This window comes from Carassius auratus, chromosome 45, assembly GCF_003368295.1.
Source record: "Carassius auratus strain Wakin chromosome 45, ASM336829v1, whole genome shotgun sequence".
NCBI classification, from domain to species: domain Eukaryota; kingdom Metazoa; phylum Chordata; class Actinopteri; order Cypriniformes; family Cyprinidae; genus Carassius; species Carassius auratus.
Genome location: NC_039287.1, coordinates 3146822 through 3164900, shown reverse-complemented (window position 1 = coordinate 3164900; position 18079 = coordinate 3146822). Strand labels below are relative to the sequence as shown.

General features: G+C 38.2%; 1 pseudogene; it reads left to right on the top strand.

The window, feature by feature from the left end:
- Nucleotides 1–1158: 1158 nt before the first annotated feature.
- LOC113062677 (chromatin-remodeling ATPase INO80-like) overlaps nt 1159–18079 on the top strand; it is a 34238-nt pseudogene continuing 17317 nt past the window's right edge.

Sequence of the window (18079 nt, the reverse complement as noted above, 5' to 3'; positions counted from 1 at the left end):
TCTGTTGAGTTTTAAGATTACGCAATCATAGATGATCTTAAAGCTGAGACACAAGCATTAAAAGCTACAAAGATGCACTAACATTCAAAAGTTTGTGGCCAGTAAGATTGTTTACTTTGATTGAAGTGACAGTAAGTGTAAAGACTTGTTACAAATGTATCTCATTTTACACAAAAATTTGAAGCAGCATGACTGTTTTTAACATTTATAATGATAAACGTTTCTTGAACAGCAAATCAGTATATTAGAAAGATTTCTGAAGGATTGTGTGACATCGAAGACTGGTGTAATGATGCTGAAAACTCAACTTTGCCCTCACAAGGATAAATTGCACTATAAAATATATATAATATATATATATTATATATATATATATATATATATATATATATAGTTATAGTTATTTCAAATTGCTACAATAATATACAATATTATTGTATTTTTTATCAAATAAATGCAGCCTTATTGAGCATAATTGACTTTTCCCAAAAGTGTACTTTTTTCCCAATCCCAAATGTTTAAACAATAATATAATTAATAAGGAAAATCTACTTTTCTTAAAACTGAATCTTTGAACACATGCATATCTAAAAAGCCCAGTTAAAGTTTATGGCCAGCTGATTCTGAACCTCACACGGCTGTTTATTAGGTTTGTTAGCACCTCTGTTGCCCACATCCTGCTACAGCAGTGGAATAAATCAGTATTACATTTCAATATGATATCAATAAACCTGTCAACTTTGTTAATCCCAATCCGCTTCATTTTCTACAGCCACTCTCAGTATGCAATGTGCATGTGTATTTTCATCCAGTTCTTAATATTTAAATGCAATATTCTTGCTCTACATGTGCAATAATTCTAACAGTGATTATGTCTGTGTAAGAGTGTACAGTTTCATCAGTAAGTGCAGTAAATAAGTCAACATCACATCCTTTTCTGTTTCAGATTCATCATTTCTGGTGCACTGAATGTTGAAATTGTGAAATATGAAGTTTCACTCTTTAAAGGTACTGTACTGTTCTTTGACCACAGTTTTATTACCTTGATTCAAAGTATTCAGATGATCTTCATAATCTCATTTAGAGTTAACGGACAAACACTTTCTGTGTTGTGTCTGCAGTGATCGCCCTCTCAGGCTCTTAACCTCTACCTATGGCTCAGAGCAGGATGTTGTGGGAGACGCCACATGCTCAAAGTTGGCCAAACCACTTCACCTGCAGTACCTTGAGCGATCCCTCCGTCTAGACACTTTTCTAAGACAGACTGCTGCTGTTTTTAACCAGAGCATTTCCAGGTAATTCGTTGTGTAGTGCTCCAAGACATAGAGGTCCTCTTTGACCCTTTGTCTTTTTAAGTCACAAAATCCTCAGCGAATATAATGTCTCAACCCTGTTTGTGATTTTAGATAATTTGTTGTTTTATAATGTTTCTCTAGTCCCAATAATTCCAAACACCAAACGCCAATAGTAAACGTTTTATGGGAAATATTGCACTGAAGCTTGGATGTCAGGGCCTGTGGTGGTTGTTTATGGTTGTGTTTGTATGTGCTTCTCTATATCAGTGATGAAAGCGATGGTGGTTTGGGTGAGCGTTCTTCTCTGGCACCGTCTAACCCACTGCTGGCAGTGAAAGATGATCACATCAACCCTGAGAACGAGACCAAGGACTCCTGCAGAGATGGAGAGGCAGAGTGTGACACTCTCAATGGAGCTGTGCTGCAAGGTTCAAGACAGCTATGTTAAATATAGCTATGTTATATAACATAAGAATGTCACTTTATGTTTTTTTTTTGTTTTTTGTTTTTACCTTGAACCCCAACCTGTCATCCACAGAGCACAAAGCTGACAAGGCCAGTCTGTATAACTTCTCGAAACTGAAGAAAAGCAGGAAATGGCTAAAGGTAATGCACACACACACATTCTGGGAAAACATTTATCTAAATCCAATCCCTGCTTTAAAGAAGCCTGTTTTATGCCTCGGAGTAAAACAGTTTAAAAATAATTGCGGTTAAAATAGTTAATAAAGGCACTTTGCAAAATATAAACTCACAGAAACGTTGCATGCATTCACTCCTAGAATGTTTGCATTCTCTCACAAAAAGTTTTGCGTTGTCCCAGAAAAACTGCAAACGCAGAGCTAGTCATGGAAATGATGTAGGATGATATATTATATTTGAAAGCTTTTGCGATAAAATGTTATATTTCTTTGGGGAACGCAATACTTTTGTGAGAGAGCAGGAAGTTTTTTTTGCACAAATAAAACGTTTCTCTGGGGAACGCAAAAGCATTGAAATAAATCCTTTTTTATTCTATAGCTGGCCCTTTAGAAGTTGTAATTATGACCAAATACAAATAAGTTTGATTTGCAGTAATAAGATATGAAGTTACAGTTGTTCACTTTCAAAAAAAATAAAAAAGGGGAAGTCGTGGCCTAGTGGTTAGAGAATTTGACTCCTAACCCTCGGGTTGTGGGTTCGAGTCTCAGGCTGGCAATACCACGACTGAGGTGCCCTTGACCAAGGCACCAAACCCCCAACTGCTCCCCGGGCGCCGCAGCATATATGGCTGCCCACTGCTCCGGGTGTGTGCTCACAGTGTGTGTGTGTGCACTTCGGATGGGTTAAATGCAGAGCACAAATTTTGAGTATGGGTCACCATACTTGGCTGAATGTGACGTCACTTTCACTTTTTGCTCTGAAAATTAATTAACAACGTTAATTGATAATTAATTTGTAATTGTGCCTCTCTTTTATTTGCATGTCTAAGCAGTCTGATATTTGGGAGATTGTTTGTGAATTTCAGGGCATCGTGCTGAGCGATGACACCACAGATTCCGATACTGACTCGGATGATTCGGACTTCACAATGACACAGGAAGAGCTCCAGGACATGCTGCGCCTGCACAAGTTCACCAAACTCCACCAGAGCAAGTTCCACTGTGACAGAGAAGTACGACATTCTTGCTGAGTCTGGGAGAGTTGCCCACACTTCCATAGCTTCCTGGAACCAGTTGGTAATGTGTGTTTGTGTTCACAGCTGCAGCACTATCAACACTACAGCACAGGCCTCCTGTCCACTCACGACCCATTCTACGAGCAGCAGCGGCACCTACTGGGCCTCAAGAAAAAGAAAATCAAGGAAGAGAAGAAATGCAAAGGTAAGCCTACAAAACAAAAGAGGAGGACAGTAGCTGTTTTCTGCTCATTTGAGTACTCATTCTTCTTCTGTTTTCCTAGCTAAGAAAAAGATGAAAAAGAAGAAGAAACGAGGAGAGGAGTTCTCCATGGAGGGACGGCTACACGTAACTAAAAATTTTGCCAAGTTTTCTCATGATGCACCTCTTCCCATGATCAAAAAGAAGCACTTAACCATTGAGCAGCTCAATGCCCGTAGACGAAAGGTCTGGCTCACAATTGCCAAAAAAGAAATCCCAAAGGTACAATACATTTTCTTTGTCATCAGTTTGGAATCCCATTGAGCTGTTTCTTCTGTTCCCGCTTTAATCTCTGTTTTCATTGTTTCATTTCAGGCGTTTAAACAGAAAGTCTCAGCAAGGAACTTCGTTTTAACCAATGCCAGAAAGGTGAGAGGGGTTTATTTGTTGCATACACTACCAGTGGGGTCGGTAAGATTTTAAAATGTTTCTGAAAGAAATCTCTCATGCTCACCGAGGCTGCATTTATTGGGAAAAAATATGCGTAAAATTCGGTAATATTTTTTAAATGTAAATACAAATTTTAGCCATGTTTTCAGCAATTATGTTCCTTTAAAAAAATATTCTAATATTTAGATTTGGTGCCGTAGCGACATTTATTATCATCAATGTTGAAAACTTAATATTGTTGATCTACTTCATATTTCTGGAGATACTGAAACATTTTTGAAACATTCAGGATTTTTTTATAACATTGTAAATACTTTTACTGACCTTCGATCAATGAAATGCATACTTGCATGTGTATACTTGTCCAGTTGGCCCATCAGTGTATGCGTGAGGTCCGGAGGGCTGCAATCCAGGCGCAGAAGAACTGCAAAGAGACTTTGCCACGGGCACGCCGCCTCACTAAAGAGATGCTGTTGTACTGGAAGAAGTATGAGAAGGTGGAGAAGGAGCACCGCAAGCGAGCTGAGAAAGAGGCTCTTGAGCAGCGTAAACTTGATGAGGAGATGCGGGAGGTACCAATACAAATGCACTAGAAATGAAAATCACTTCCTAAAGCATTGTCCCGACAGTTCTTCCTGTGTGTCCCGTCAGGCTAAGCGTCAGCAGAGGAAGCTTAACTTCCTGATCACCCAGACAGAGCTGTATGCTCACTTCATGGGGGGCAAGCAGAACGCTGGGGGAGACGGCACAGAGGAGGAGATCCTGTGCAAGCTTGAGGACAACACCTTCCAACGGCAGATCGACATCGGCGGAGGAGTTATGGTCAATGTCGGCCAGGAGGACTATGGTAGGATATTTCCCTGTCCCTGATAGATGTTATCAAAATGTGTTTAACAATCAAATGCATTTTAGAGTCAGATTTCATGCTGTCCTTTTGCAGATAGTGAATATTACAAGTCCCAGGCCCTTAAAAATGCAAAAGAGGCATACCATATCCACCAGGCCAGAGTAAGAGGCAGTCTAAATTGTATTTTATGCCTTTGATTAAAATTATACATGTCTATCTTAATGAATTTTAGCTGTAAATTATTACAATGTCCTTTTTTTTTGTTCTGTAGACCAGGTTGTTTGACGAGGAAGCAAAGGACAGTCGCAGTGCCTCTCTGCACACGGCTAGAGTGCCTGGCTCTGGCTTCGGCGAGAGCTACAGCTTATCAAACCCATCTATTCAAGCAGGGGAAGATATCCCCCAGCCCACCATCTTCAATGGGAAACTTAAGGGCTACCAGCTCAAAGGCATGAACTGGCTGGCCAATCTTTATGAACAGGTGATTGTTGATGCTCTTTTCTGGTTATTTATACATACACTAGCATTCGAAAGGTTGGGTTCAAGTTTAATTACATTTTTTTTAATTTAGCAAAGATGCATTCCAATGGTCAGAAGTGACAGAAATAATTATAATTTCAGAAATGTTTTTTCTTTTGAACTTTCTTTTTTTCAAAGAAACTTGCAAATACTAAAAAACAACAACAACAACTATTAAGTGGCATGGCTCTTTTCAACATAGATAATACTAATAAGAGGTATTTCTTCACCAAATCAGCATATTAGAATGATTTCTGAAAGATCATGTGACACTGAAGACTGGGGTATGATGCTGAAAATTCAGCTTTGCCATCATGAAAATGAATTACATATCAAAGTATATAAAAATACTTTTATTTTAAATTGTAATAATATTTCACAATATTGCTCTTTTTACTGTATTTTTGATCAAATAAATGAGTGATTATTAAGAACACAAGAAATCTTTTTACAGACCACCTAACCTCAGTTTATATCTCATCCTTCCATTAGGCCTGTGATTTATGTCTCTGTTTGATTGTCTCTCTTAGGGCATTAATGGCATTTTGGCAGATGAGATGGGGCTTGGAAAGACAGTTCAGACCATCGCTTTACTGGCTCATTTGGGAGAGGTAAGGACCATAGACTGTACAAAAACATGGACGTAGTGTCACCGCCGCCTCACTCCTGGTAAATCAAAAATGGGCAAAAGGCGGGAGCTGGTTGCTAAAACCACGCCCACCTAGCTCAACCGTGGTGTCAGCAGCGGCAATCCACCTGTCACTCAATTGCACCCTTAATTATGCAGAACTTTTAAGCTTAATACAATTTAAACAGATACCCCCCTCACAGTTGTCATGAAGTGCAATATTAGTTTTATAGACCAAAAAAAATTTTTTAACCAGGAGGTAAGCATGTTTTTTTTTCTGCTTTAAGTATGGCAATTTTAACATGGGGAGTCTACATAGACTGCATAAAAACAGGGAGTCTATGGTATTGACTCCCTTTTGCAGCCAGCCTCTAGTGGTCAGTGGATGAATTACAGTTTAAGTCACTTCTGTATTGGCTTCACAAGAGAGAGCGGGAGGTTGCTGCTTGGTAAGGTTTTGGTAAGGTTCTGAAGACATGCAGCAGCTTTGGTGAGGGACAGACTGAAAATTAAGTAGTTACACACTGAAAACTTGCAATTCGTCCTAGCTTTCCTTTAAAGGTGCTGTGAGATTTGGAGTCTACTAAAGCTTAAAAATACCATAATATGTTTGCAGATTTTTAAGAAACATTCTAAGTTAACATACTTCATTATCTGAAAAACAATGTTACAGTCAGTTATTCTCCTTTGAAAACGTGCATTCAGGGTGGAATGTCCATCTTTGTTTTGGCGGGAAACTACGCGTATTTCATTTCAGTCATGGAAGCTGGCAAACGAAAGGGGTGAAATGGTCAGAAACGAATGGTCAGAGCGGGAAATTGAAATTTTTGCCCACTTTTCTACCCTCGACATCCATCCAAAAAACTTTATGATCAACAACGGTATAATAAAAGCAGAATAAATATGGGAGGTTCTTTCCATCGTCAGGTGCGCTCGTTCCTGTTGATGTCGTCAATCTGGCAACTTGCATATGAGTCAAGTCTAAGAGAGAGGGACCAGGTGAAAAAAAAACCTCTAAAATATTTTGTATTTGGAATGCAAACCTAGTTCAACCACCGGATGTCAATCTTACATATGGCACCTTTAATGAAGACATTTGAAATGTTCTTTTAGTATTACCAAATAACAAATAGTAATACTTGTAGTACTACTAATGAAAAGTTTCAGTTTGAGTTTTCTCAGAGCATTACATGTATACGCTCTCTCCATCCCTTTGTATCATCTTCAAGCCAACAGATTTCACTTGAAAGATACTGTATTTCCCAATCTCTAGGCTCTCAGGTCGAAAATCTGGAAAAGGTTTATTTTTTTGGAAATATGACACCAGCGTTTTAAAAGAAAACAATTCTCTGTTCTGCTTTCCTGTGCTATCATTTTCATTTTTCCCAAACAAACCCCTGACACCACAAATCAGTTATTTGGCATCGGTTGAACCCTCCAGCTGTCTCCGCTGCTCTGCGTGACTTCCAAGGCTTGCGAAAAAAGGAGGATACAGAATTTTGGTATTTGATATGAAAGTGTAGCGCTGTGGGCCCATAGGAAGCCATGGTAGCATGTTACCTCGTTCTTCAGTTGTTTCCTGTTTTGACCCCTCTATCCTCTCTCTCTCTCTCTCTCTCTCTCTCTCTCTCTCTCTCTCTCTCTCTCTCTTTCTTCCACCATCTCCGTCCCCTTCCCCCTCCACTGTCCGCACCTGTTTGGCTTATTTTGTGTCCGTGTGCTCTATGGGACAGAGGGAAAACATCTGGGGACCCTTCTTGATCATCTCCCCAGCCTCAACACTCAACAACTGGCATCAGGAGTTCTCCCGCTTTGTCCCCAAATTCAAGGTGAGTGCGACAGCTGTGCAGGGAAACACCTGCAGCCGTGGAATCCTCTTTACCGCTCTCTCTTGCTTCTTTTAGTGTCCCTCGCTGTCTCAAACTTTTTACAAACCCTTTGAAGTATGTCTATTTTCGGAACAATGGAAAATGTGTTTTTTCTTATCCTTTGCATATTTTTGCTTTAAGGAAATGAATGACAGATTACTGCACTTCTGGTCTAATTTTTGTAATCCTTAGGGGGCAGTGTTGTATCATTTTTCTCGTGTTCATCTAATGTCAACAACCTAAATATTCATTCCCATTCAGTCAGATTGATCTCACAAATCATCTGTGTCTGGAATCCCAGCCAGAAAACCTTTACAAATATCAGTGGGTTCAACAATAATTATTTCTTTTTGTTGGACTGTTCAGGAATTATACTTGCCCTGCCATTGTATTCACTGGCCCTGGCTCAATTAATTTTTTGGCAACTTATTTTTGTGTCAGAAGGACATGTTTTGTTAAATATGTTTTTCATTAAACATTAGTTTTCTTTATATTAAAAATAAGTTACAAAATGTAATTTATTATTATTTTTAATTTGTGTAATAACTGGAAATTCTAGAGATATAATATAAGAATAATAATACTTCATGAAAGCTATAAATTCAAGCACATACTTTTAGTTTCTTATTCTTGCCCACCACCTTAAATCAGTCTATCCTAATTGTTGAGCCCTGAATAGTTCATATAATACAACTTGTTATGAAAGGTGTCTATATTTATGTTTTATTTCAAGAGTTTTACTCTTCTTTATTTAATTTCTTTAGGCAAAGACATTTTCCAAATAATATTTCTTATGTAATTTTTGCCTTTCAGGTGTTACCGTACTGGGGGAATCCTCATGATCGTAAAGTCATTCGAAAGTTTTGGAGCCAGGTAAATGTTTCATAAGAATATGATTGCTTTTAAATATCAGATGAATTGCAATCTACTACTTGAACCATATACTATTCCCTTTTTGGCCCCTGTAGAAAACTCTGTATACCCAGAATGCACCGTTTCATGTTGTCATCACCAGTTATCAGCTGGTGGTGCAGGATGTGAAGTATTTCCAGAGGGTGAAATGGCAGTATATGGTTCTGGACGAGGCCCAGGCACTGAAAAGCAGTACCAGGTAATTAGAAATCAATTAGTACTTTTAGAACAGCGGCTTTTAAAATGTTAATTTTACACACATACAGACTATATTTATAGACATATGCAATTTTTGGAATAACAAGATATGGGGTTATTACATACAACCAAATCTTGATAATAAAGAAATAAATGAAATAAAATAGGTAAGCTTAACATAAAAGTATAAATGAAAATAATTATGACATAAATATAATTTGAATACATTTCCATGTACGAATAGAATATTAGACAGAGAATGTACTTACATTTTAAGTTTGGGAATGGACACTAGTATTGTCACACTGCTTATAATTTTAAAATGAGCAAGAATAGCCAGTTAATCACTATATTTTCCTGTGAATATAACTCCAAAATGTGAAAAACTGGTTGTCTAACTGATATGTATCCTTGGTTGAACCTTTCAACAAGGGACAAGAGCTTCTAAAAAGAGTCTCTATTACCGGTGCATCTCAGATTTTCCATGTTCCTGTCCTCATAGTCAGTGCAGTGTCACTATATCTGGACTGGAACCCTTCAGAGAATGAAGGCCTCTCGAGCTCTGAGTGTGAGTTTGTGCCTCTCTGGAGATGACAGTACATGTGCCGGCAGCTTCTGTTGCGGTGGAACATGATTTATTGCCCGATCGGTGTCTCAACAGGGCTTCAGAGCAGCTTTCATGAGTATTTAAGTCTTAAAGTCCCCATAATTAATGAACGACTTAACCAAGTCTGAAAAGTGAGCTCTGAAGAGAATACCTACACTATAGGACATCACATCAACACTCAATGCTGAATCTTTATAGGTCCTTTAGGATTCAGAGTTCAGCACTGAGTGTTGATATGATGTCGCGAGTTATATCCTCCATTGACCTCAACTTGCTGCTTGATTGGGAGCTCTTAGTAGCTGTGTCTGGTTCTTCTTGGCAGTGTACGATGGAAGATTCTCCTTCAGTTCCAGTGCAGGAACCGTCTTCTGCTAACAGGGACGCCAATCCAGAACACAATGGCAGAGGTGAGTGTATTCATGTGAAACCTTGTTTGAGAGTCCACGTGGGTGAGTGAAAAACCTGACGCCTGACGTGTTCTTCCTCTCAGCTGTGGGCCTTGCTTCACTTCATCATGCCGACTCTGTTTGACTCTCACGAGGAGTTCAACGAGTGGTTCTCCAAGGACATCGAGAGTCATGCTGAGAACAAATCTGCTATCGATGAAAGTCAGTCAACTCTTGCGTTTATTTCCATTTAAGTTGTTGTTTACTGTTCATTTGATTTCCAAGTAGGTCATTATGTGCTAGGGTGGAATGTAGTCAAGTAAATTATAAAAAACAAAATTGATTCAGAAAAGTTTGGCAAGACAAGTTAGACAACTGGATGTTAATGTGAGAAAGACAATATAGAAAGTTTGAAGTAGATTAAAAAGCTTGACGTTTGAAAGGTTTTTTTTTGTTGTGCTGTAGTTTTAAAAGCCATCCTCGTCTATTCTCCGTCTTTAGTTTATCAGATAGATAGACATGTTTTATTGTGTTGCTAACATATTTTAGCATGTTGTTAGGCTTTGCTTTTATGTTTTGGCATTCATTAGCTAGTGTGTCCTGAGCTAGATGTTAGGCTTGGCTACAGATGTGAAGTTAAAATAATACAGTTAAATCAAAGAAGAGCATGTTGCCTTTCTCAAGCCTACATAGTCAAGTTATTATATATTTTGGGGTATTTCAGCTGCAGTATGATCTAATAACGTTTATTACTGAAACAGCAGCACTCCCGTTGAGCAAGCGAAGCCTTCACGTTACTTGAGATGATTTACCTTGGTTTTTACCCTTTCAGACCAACTTTCCAGACTGCACATGATCCTTAAACCCTTTATGCTGCGCAGAATAAAGAAGGATGTGGAGAACGAGCTCTCTGACAAGGTGATGTCCTATAGCCTCTCAGACAGAATTATGGTTTCATACCTAATATTTCTATGTGTGTGAGATTTCTGTTGCTTATTTTTCATACCTGCATCTCAGATTGAAATCTTGACATACTGCCAGCTGACCAGCAGACAGCGGCTGCTCTACCAGGCTCTAAAGAACAAGATCTCCATCGAGGACCTGCTGCAGTCATCAATGGGCACGGCCCAGCAAGCCCACAGCACCACCAGCAGCCTCATGAACCTTGTCATGCAGTTCAGGAAGGTGAGGCCAGCTTTGTCAGCTTTAAAGGGATAGTCCACCCAAACAAGAAAACTCAATTAAATAAATCAATTAAAGCCTTCGAGACCTTTTGAACTCTTACTGTATATATAGCGATGAAGCGGTTTTTAAACACAGCATGTTGTTCTCATCTTTAAGGTTTGTAACCACCCAGATCTGTTTGAGCGTCAGGAGATACGCTCGCCTTTCCACATGTCCATGAAGCCCTTCATCATGTCCAAATTTCTGTTCCGACACGCCATCATCCGTACGTCTGACCACGGAAAGACCAAGTGAGTTGATCTCAATGAAGCTTCCAGGTTTACTGAACCCCCCTTAAGGCCCGTTCACACCAAGGATGATAACTAACGTATTTTCCGTACTATAAATTGCACTTTTTTTCATAGTTTGGCCGGCCCTGCGACTTATAGTCAGGTGCGACTTGTTTATCAAAATTTATTTGAAATGAACCAAGAGAAAAGAACCAATAGAAAACATTACCGTCTCCAGCCGCAAGAGGGCGCTCTATGCCAGATGCTGCTCAGTGCTCCTGTATTCTACACTGAAAACATAGAGCGCCCTCTCGCGGCTGTAAACGGTAATGTTTTCTCTTAGTTCTATATAAATGCGACTTGTATATGTTTTTTTCCTCGTCATGACGTATTTTTGGACTGATGCGACTTATAGTCCGAAAAAATACGGTTACTGTATAAGGTTAACCATTGTAATTCCATGCACACCACAAATATACACAAAGGAACAATAATGTTGGAATAACTTGTAAAAAAGAGTGATTTTCTTTTCCAGCTAGTGAACCATTAAACATATTCAGCCAATCATAAGAATTAATGCAGCATACAAAATGCAGTTGTGCTTAAAATGATTCATACCCTCTGTAAATATGAAGCTTACCAAAGAAGGCTGTGAAAATAAATCTGCATTGTTTATCCATTTGATATTTCTTTAAAAAATAAATAAATAAAAAAATAAATTTAGTTGAAGTAAAAATAATTAATTAGTTGAAGTAAAAAGAATAAACAAAAAGTGAAAGGAGGGAAAATCAGAATGAGTGCATTTATCAGTTACCGCTAGAAATTCTTATGAGTAAAATACATCTAAAGTATATTGCCATTCATATTTGTATAAGACAATTATTAGACATCTATTATTACATTTAGAATTAGACATTTATTTCATAATGAGATTTTACCTCCATTTCAAATTTTCATTCTTCAATTAGAGGTTAGATTTGTGTAAATGTTTAAAATAAAATATCAAAAGGTTTAACTTTGCAGATTTATTTTCACAGTCTTCTTTGATCATATTTCCCAAGGTTACAAATTATGTTGAGCTCAACTGGAACTGCAGCATGCAATTATAATTTATAGTTCTTTTTATATGTATCATTCTTTACGTGAACAAACCTTTAGAGTGATTCTTAACCAACTGTGTGGCATTATTGAAATGCTGTTATACAACATGTGTAATAGCTTTTACAAGTGATTTTTTATTTTTTATTAAACCCATTGTTTTATTGTTCTCTCTCTCTTCAGGCTGAAGCAGACTCTGCTCTCTCCGTTCTCTACTCAACACATTCAACAGTCCTTGTTTCACCGCAGAAGTAAGTCTCTATTATTCAACAGGTATATTCAGATTTTTTTGCCACTTCAAAACTTTTCTCATTTCTGGTTATATGTTCAATTGTTATAGCTGCCGATGAAAGCAGCAGCTATTCTTTCCTGCGTTTTATTGATGTGTCTCCTGCTGAGATGTCTAACATCATGCTTCAGGGGACTCTAGTGAGGTTAGTTACAACACACATCAGTCCAAGAATAAAACGTCAAAATACATGCTTTTCTACATAATTTTAATAAGAACTGAATATATCAATAAGAATCAGATTATTGCCACACTTGGCTGCATCACTGAGTGCATTAAGGTGAGATTTGGGTGTGTGTTTCCTATGGCAAACAAACACATCTTAATAGCTGATAATAAAATCAACTCTTTTCTCAGGTGGTTAGCCATATACCTGTCCTTCAAATCGGCTTACCGGCTCCACCACAGCCGCCTGTGGGATGAAGAGGTGGAGGAGAACGAGGCTGAAGGGAGAGCCTGGCTAGGCAAGCTGTGTCTCTCACACAGAGATCTCATCCTGTGGCTTAACCGGCCAACATCTTTCCCAAATATCCAAAGCAGTCCTATTCTACAGGTGAGCTCTGACGGTCTGTTTCTTGCTTTGTCATATGATATACTAGTTGCCTTCATCACCATATGCTAGTGGTTCTCAACGTTTTTGACTCCAAGGCCCCCCTTTGTCCAAGACTATTCTGCAATATTTTTAAAACGCTGCCTGCTTCCTCGAGATCCTTGAGATTGTCCATCTAGCACATTTACATAAAAAACAAAGGAAAAGTAGTGCAGTGAAATATAGAAACACTTTTTGTGTGAACGGTCCCTCCAGACTTCTCATTATTGGCACAAATTCTGGTCAAGAGCTATGTCCAAAAATAATAAGTCAGGGTTTCCCATACATTGATTTATCACAATATCAAAATGGACTGCCACAAACATATTTTCCAAAAGGCTTTGACTTCTTTGAATAAACATGAGCACTGCACGTTTAAAAATAAAAAAAACGGTGCGATTGTTTTTATATGACTTATATGATTTTTTGATGGAAACAGAATGTCTTCAGAAAATGTTCGATGTCAATTTAATTTTATGTTGCATAAAATTCTTATAAAGCAGAGTTTGTGAGCGGTGCGCTGCATTCTGTACAGTCGTTCTCGGGGAAACCTCTAACAGCTCTAACTCTCCTCTACTCTAACAGCGCCTCCTGCTAGCAGAAAGTTAATTTGCATATATGTGTGTGTGTGTGTGTATGTGTGTATATATATAAATGTATATGAGGGTATTGGATTGCAGCCACAAATAGAGTGTAAGGCTGTGGGAAACACCGTAAGCACTTGTTATTTCTCAGGCATAACTCAAAAGACAGCATGGAACAGTTTTGCTTCTAGATGTCTAGTTAGCGTGTTCAAATAATACGGCATTTCTTACAAATATTTGCTTGCACAAACTTTGGCGTATTTCTTTGTTTATAGTATTTCTTGTGTTTGGAGTTTTGTGTGAGGACACAGGTCTACTCTTGCCTTGGGTTACCCCACTGAACCCGATTGAATAACCCTCATCTTTCATTAGTGGCAAGGGCTCGGATTTCATTGTGGAAACCTATTCCCACTCACCCATGAGACACTCCAGTGGTGCTGTATACCAAATGCTGATGAGAATATCAAAGGTCCAAAGTGATAATCAGGAATAGGAAAGAAGATGGAGGAAGTGGTGCTGGATGTCCCAGTCCAGAAGCTACAGTGTCGTCCCCTGGAGGCCAGATAGCAGCAGGGGTTAACTTGCAGTTTGGTGTGCTGGCGTGCATTTAGGCTATGGTCAGGGGAAGCTGTGTGCAGAAGGTGCTGACTGAGGTGTAATATTATCCACTTCCCACTACAACTTTTGTACCACACAAGCGTCTCCTAGCTCCTCTGGGGCATGGATGGGGAACGCAACACCACAACAATCAGCTCCCCGTGAAGACTGGCCCATATCGACCACTCAGGGTTGTAAAGAACCTTAAACTGTACTAACTACTTACAAAAGTGAAAGCACCTGCCTTTTTCTACAATTTCAGATCTTCCCCTTACTCAATTTGGAAAGGTTCAGTTTTCTCCTTATATTGCAACATATTGTGATTTTGAGTTGTAAACCAAGATACGCCGCAAAACTGATTCCCAGTCTGTGAATTTAAGCTGGCTGTCTGTGATTTGTAAGTAATCCAGTGGTGAATGTGAAGCGAGGGATCCTCCTCTGTGTAGTTGAATGGTAATTAGCGTTTCATGTATTTGTATCAGTCTGTATGCAGCCGCAGGCAGCAGTGCTGTGAGAACCTCAGAGCTCTGGACGCTGGATCATATTGATGCCTCATCTGTGTTTGTACGGTCATTGTCTCTCACTGACATTTTGGCAAGTGTTTCAAGCCTGTGCTTTATGAAATGAGACACGAGCACTCCTGCTGAGACAGCCCTACACACACACACACACACACACACACACACACACACACACATATATATATATATATATATATATATATATATATATATATATATATAATTATTTTTCCACTCATGCTTGATTTTTGCTTTTTTTTTATCCCTATTGTTACATCTTGACTTTATTTTTGTTCCTCTGTTCTCATGTTTCTTGGATTCATCCATTTTTCTTTCTCCATTCCTTTGTTCATTTAGCTATTGCTGTTGTTTTACTTGCTTTTGCTTTTTAACTTACCTTTCTCTTCATCTTTCTTTTTTTCTTTCTTTCTTTCTTTCTTTTGTCATTTTTCATTCTTTCAGTCATATTTTTTTCTTTCTTTTCTTCTTTCTCTGTTTTCATTATTGTTTATTCTTTCTTTTGTAACTTCATTTATTCTTTTTCTTGGCTTTTTGTTATTTTATTTTATTCTGGTTGTTAATTTGCTCTTTCATTCTCCCTCTTGTCATGTATTAATTTCTTTTCTTTTTTTGCTTGTTTTCCCCCATTTTTCCATTTTGACTTTATTTTTGTTCCTCTGTTCATATAATCTTTCTTGCACTTTTCAATTTTTCTTTTTCCATTCCTTTGTTCTTTTAGATATTGCCGTGGTTTTGCTTGTTTTTGCTTTTAAATTTCCTTTCTCTCATTCTTTCTCTTTATTTTTCTTTCTTTCTTTCATTCTTTTTCTTTTTCACTCATTCATTTCTCACTTTCTCTCTTTCCTTTCTTTCTCTCTCCTCATGTTTTCACACCTCATCCATCATTAGCTCACAACCTCCTCTAAATGGAGCTGACAGGTCTGTTTATTCTTGTCACTTGTGTGGATGCAGACAGGAAACGAGCAGATATATAGGCTGGTCCTTATGATTCATGTGGGTCATTAGGGCTGTAATTTGGACTGTGACCCCCGTGTGGACGTCTGTTACCACTGTGGTCTCATTTAGGGTATCACTTCTGCTCAGAGTGACCTCTTGGCTTGTGACAAACGGAGCTGATGAGATGAGAGCTGGGTTTACATTAGATTACTCATTCTAGAGAGTAGGGAGATCACTAGGAGGTGCTGCAGGCCCGTGTTCTGCTTTGTGACAACTTCACACATTGTGCAGAAAAATGGCCATCCTCAAGCACACACTCAGTCATACGTGTTGACATTTTGACAGTATGTGATTTCGTAGGGTATAATATGATATACTGACATTTATTTTTCTTTCTTTCCTGCAGGATTTAGTGTTCACGTCCACAGGGTCTACGCTGATCGGTCACACTGACATGGTCATCCACAGCAGATGCTCATCCGTTCAGACATTCAGACCATGCCAGCCTTCCCAACCACCCAAGTTTTTACTCACTGTCACGCCCAGGGTGAGAAACACACAGCCTTTCCCTCAAAAAAACCAACAAAAAACTCTTAGTGGACCATATTGATTGCCAGTACTTTCACTCAGTTTATGGTTTGAAATAAATCCAAATTTCTATATGCAGCAAATCTGTTTTCAGTATCTAGTAACACTTTGGCAAAAGTCAGAAACTCATCAACGTGTATTTCTACTGAGGGTAGTCAGATGCTGACAGGGATCACATGCTGTCTCAGAAACAAACTTGCTATCTAGAATGAAAGACTTGTTCTCTGTGTGGCCCTCAGTACAAGCCTGGTTTATTTATCCTCTTTGACCCCTGAAGGATCTTCTGCTCAGCTGATCACGATCCCAGTGGAGATTAACCAAACAACACAAGCCCACCAGTGAGAAGTCAGAGGTGTTGGTTAAGGGGCTGCTTCTCTGGCTGTGAATACACAGCCCATCAAAACCCACACCACCATTTGGGATACTCTCAAACTTGGGGATATATTATTATTGAAATTTTGTTAATTCATGTCTTTGGTACTTGAGAAAACGTGGTAGTTGAGACTTAAAACGTCATTTGCTGGTTCAAAATCAACATTCCGTTCAAACAATTCTAGTAAAGCATTTTTATATACATTATACTTAGTTTTACTACTTCTTCTTTTTATATAATGATAATAGCTAATTAGTCTATTGATTCAGTTTTCATTTGAAATGGCTTTTTATAATTATAATTGTATTTATATAATAATATTATAATTTGTGTTTACATATTTTTATTAGATTTCTATAGTTTTATAATAGTTATTGTTTTATTATTTTATTTATATAATGTCAGAATGTACTATTGTACTATGTACTGTTTGTATTTTATGTAATATACTGAAATAATTGATTGATATAGTATTTTATTTTATAAAACTAATTGTTATATTTCTTCTATATTCTTATTCTAATTATTTATATATATATATATATATATATATATATATATATATATATATATACTTTAAATGTTTTATTCACTCAGCTCTTTTCCTCACCCTAAACATGTCCCACCCTTTAGACCAGAGATGACTTTTATCAAATGACACTGATCAGAATCTTTTTCAAGCCCTTAAGCTTAACCGTAACCCTAAACCTCATCTGAATATCTGATTGGAAGGTTGTTTCAGATCCAGCAAAAGACAGGGAGCCAGGAAAATGTCCTACTTAAGCTAGTCAAGATATTAATCTTTTATACGGGACCAGTGTGGTCGTACTGAATCATAACGTTAATGGCTCTGTCATGTATGAGAAACAGTTTTCTGCTGATAACTTTGCTAATGTGAGGTTATAGGGCCTTTCGCACAGCGGCAACCTTTACATAGTACCAGAACTAATTCTTGAACTACCTTCTTTTGGGCGTTTTCGCTCCACAGGAACTGGGTGCGATTTTAGTACAGGACTACATTTTTCAAGAACCAAATTAGCGCCTACTCTGGAGCAGGGTCTAACCAACTCAACTGTTACTACTGTGACGTAATTAGACATTGATCGCCTTCGCCCACCATGATTTAAAACGCTGTGTAACATACATTTAAACATTGTGTCAACTTATTCCACAATTATGATGAACAGCGATAAATATACGGATACTGAAGTGCAGGCACTTGTAGCAAATGTAGCACTGTCAGTTGTCGTTGGAGATTTTTAGTCCTTCTTATTGTTATTTCAACCGCTTTACGTATACATAAACATTCCATGTCCATTATTGTGAAACCTGCGATCACAGCATTCTCCTGTTGTTAATGTTGTTGTTTTTTGTTAACGTTGTTGAACGCTGCACACAAATGACGTCGCTGTCGACTGGCTTACATCACATCCTAGTAAACACTGTCGGTGCGAATGCAA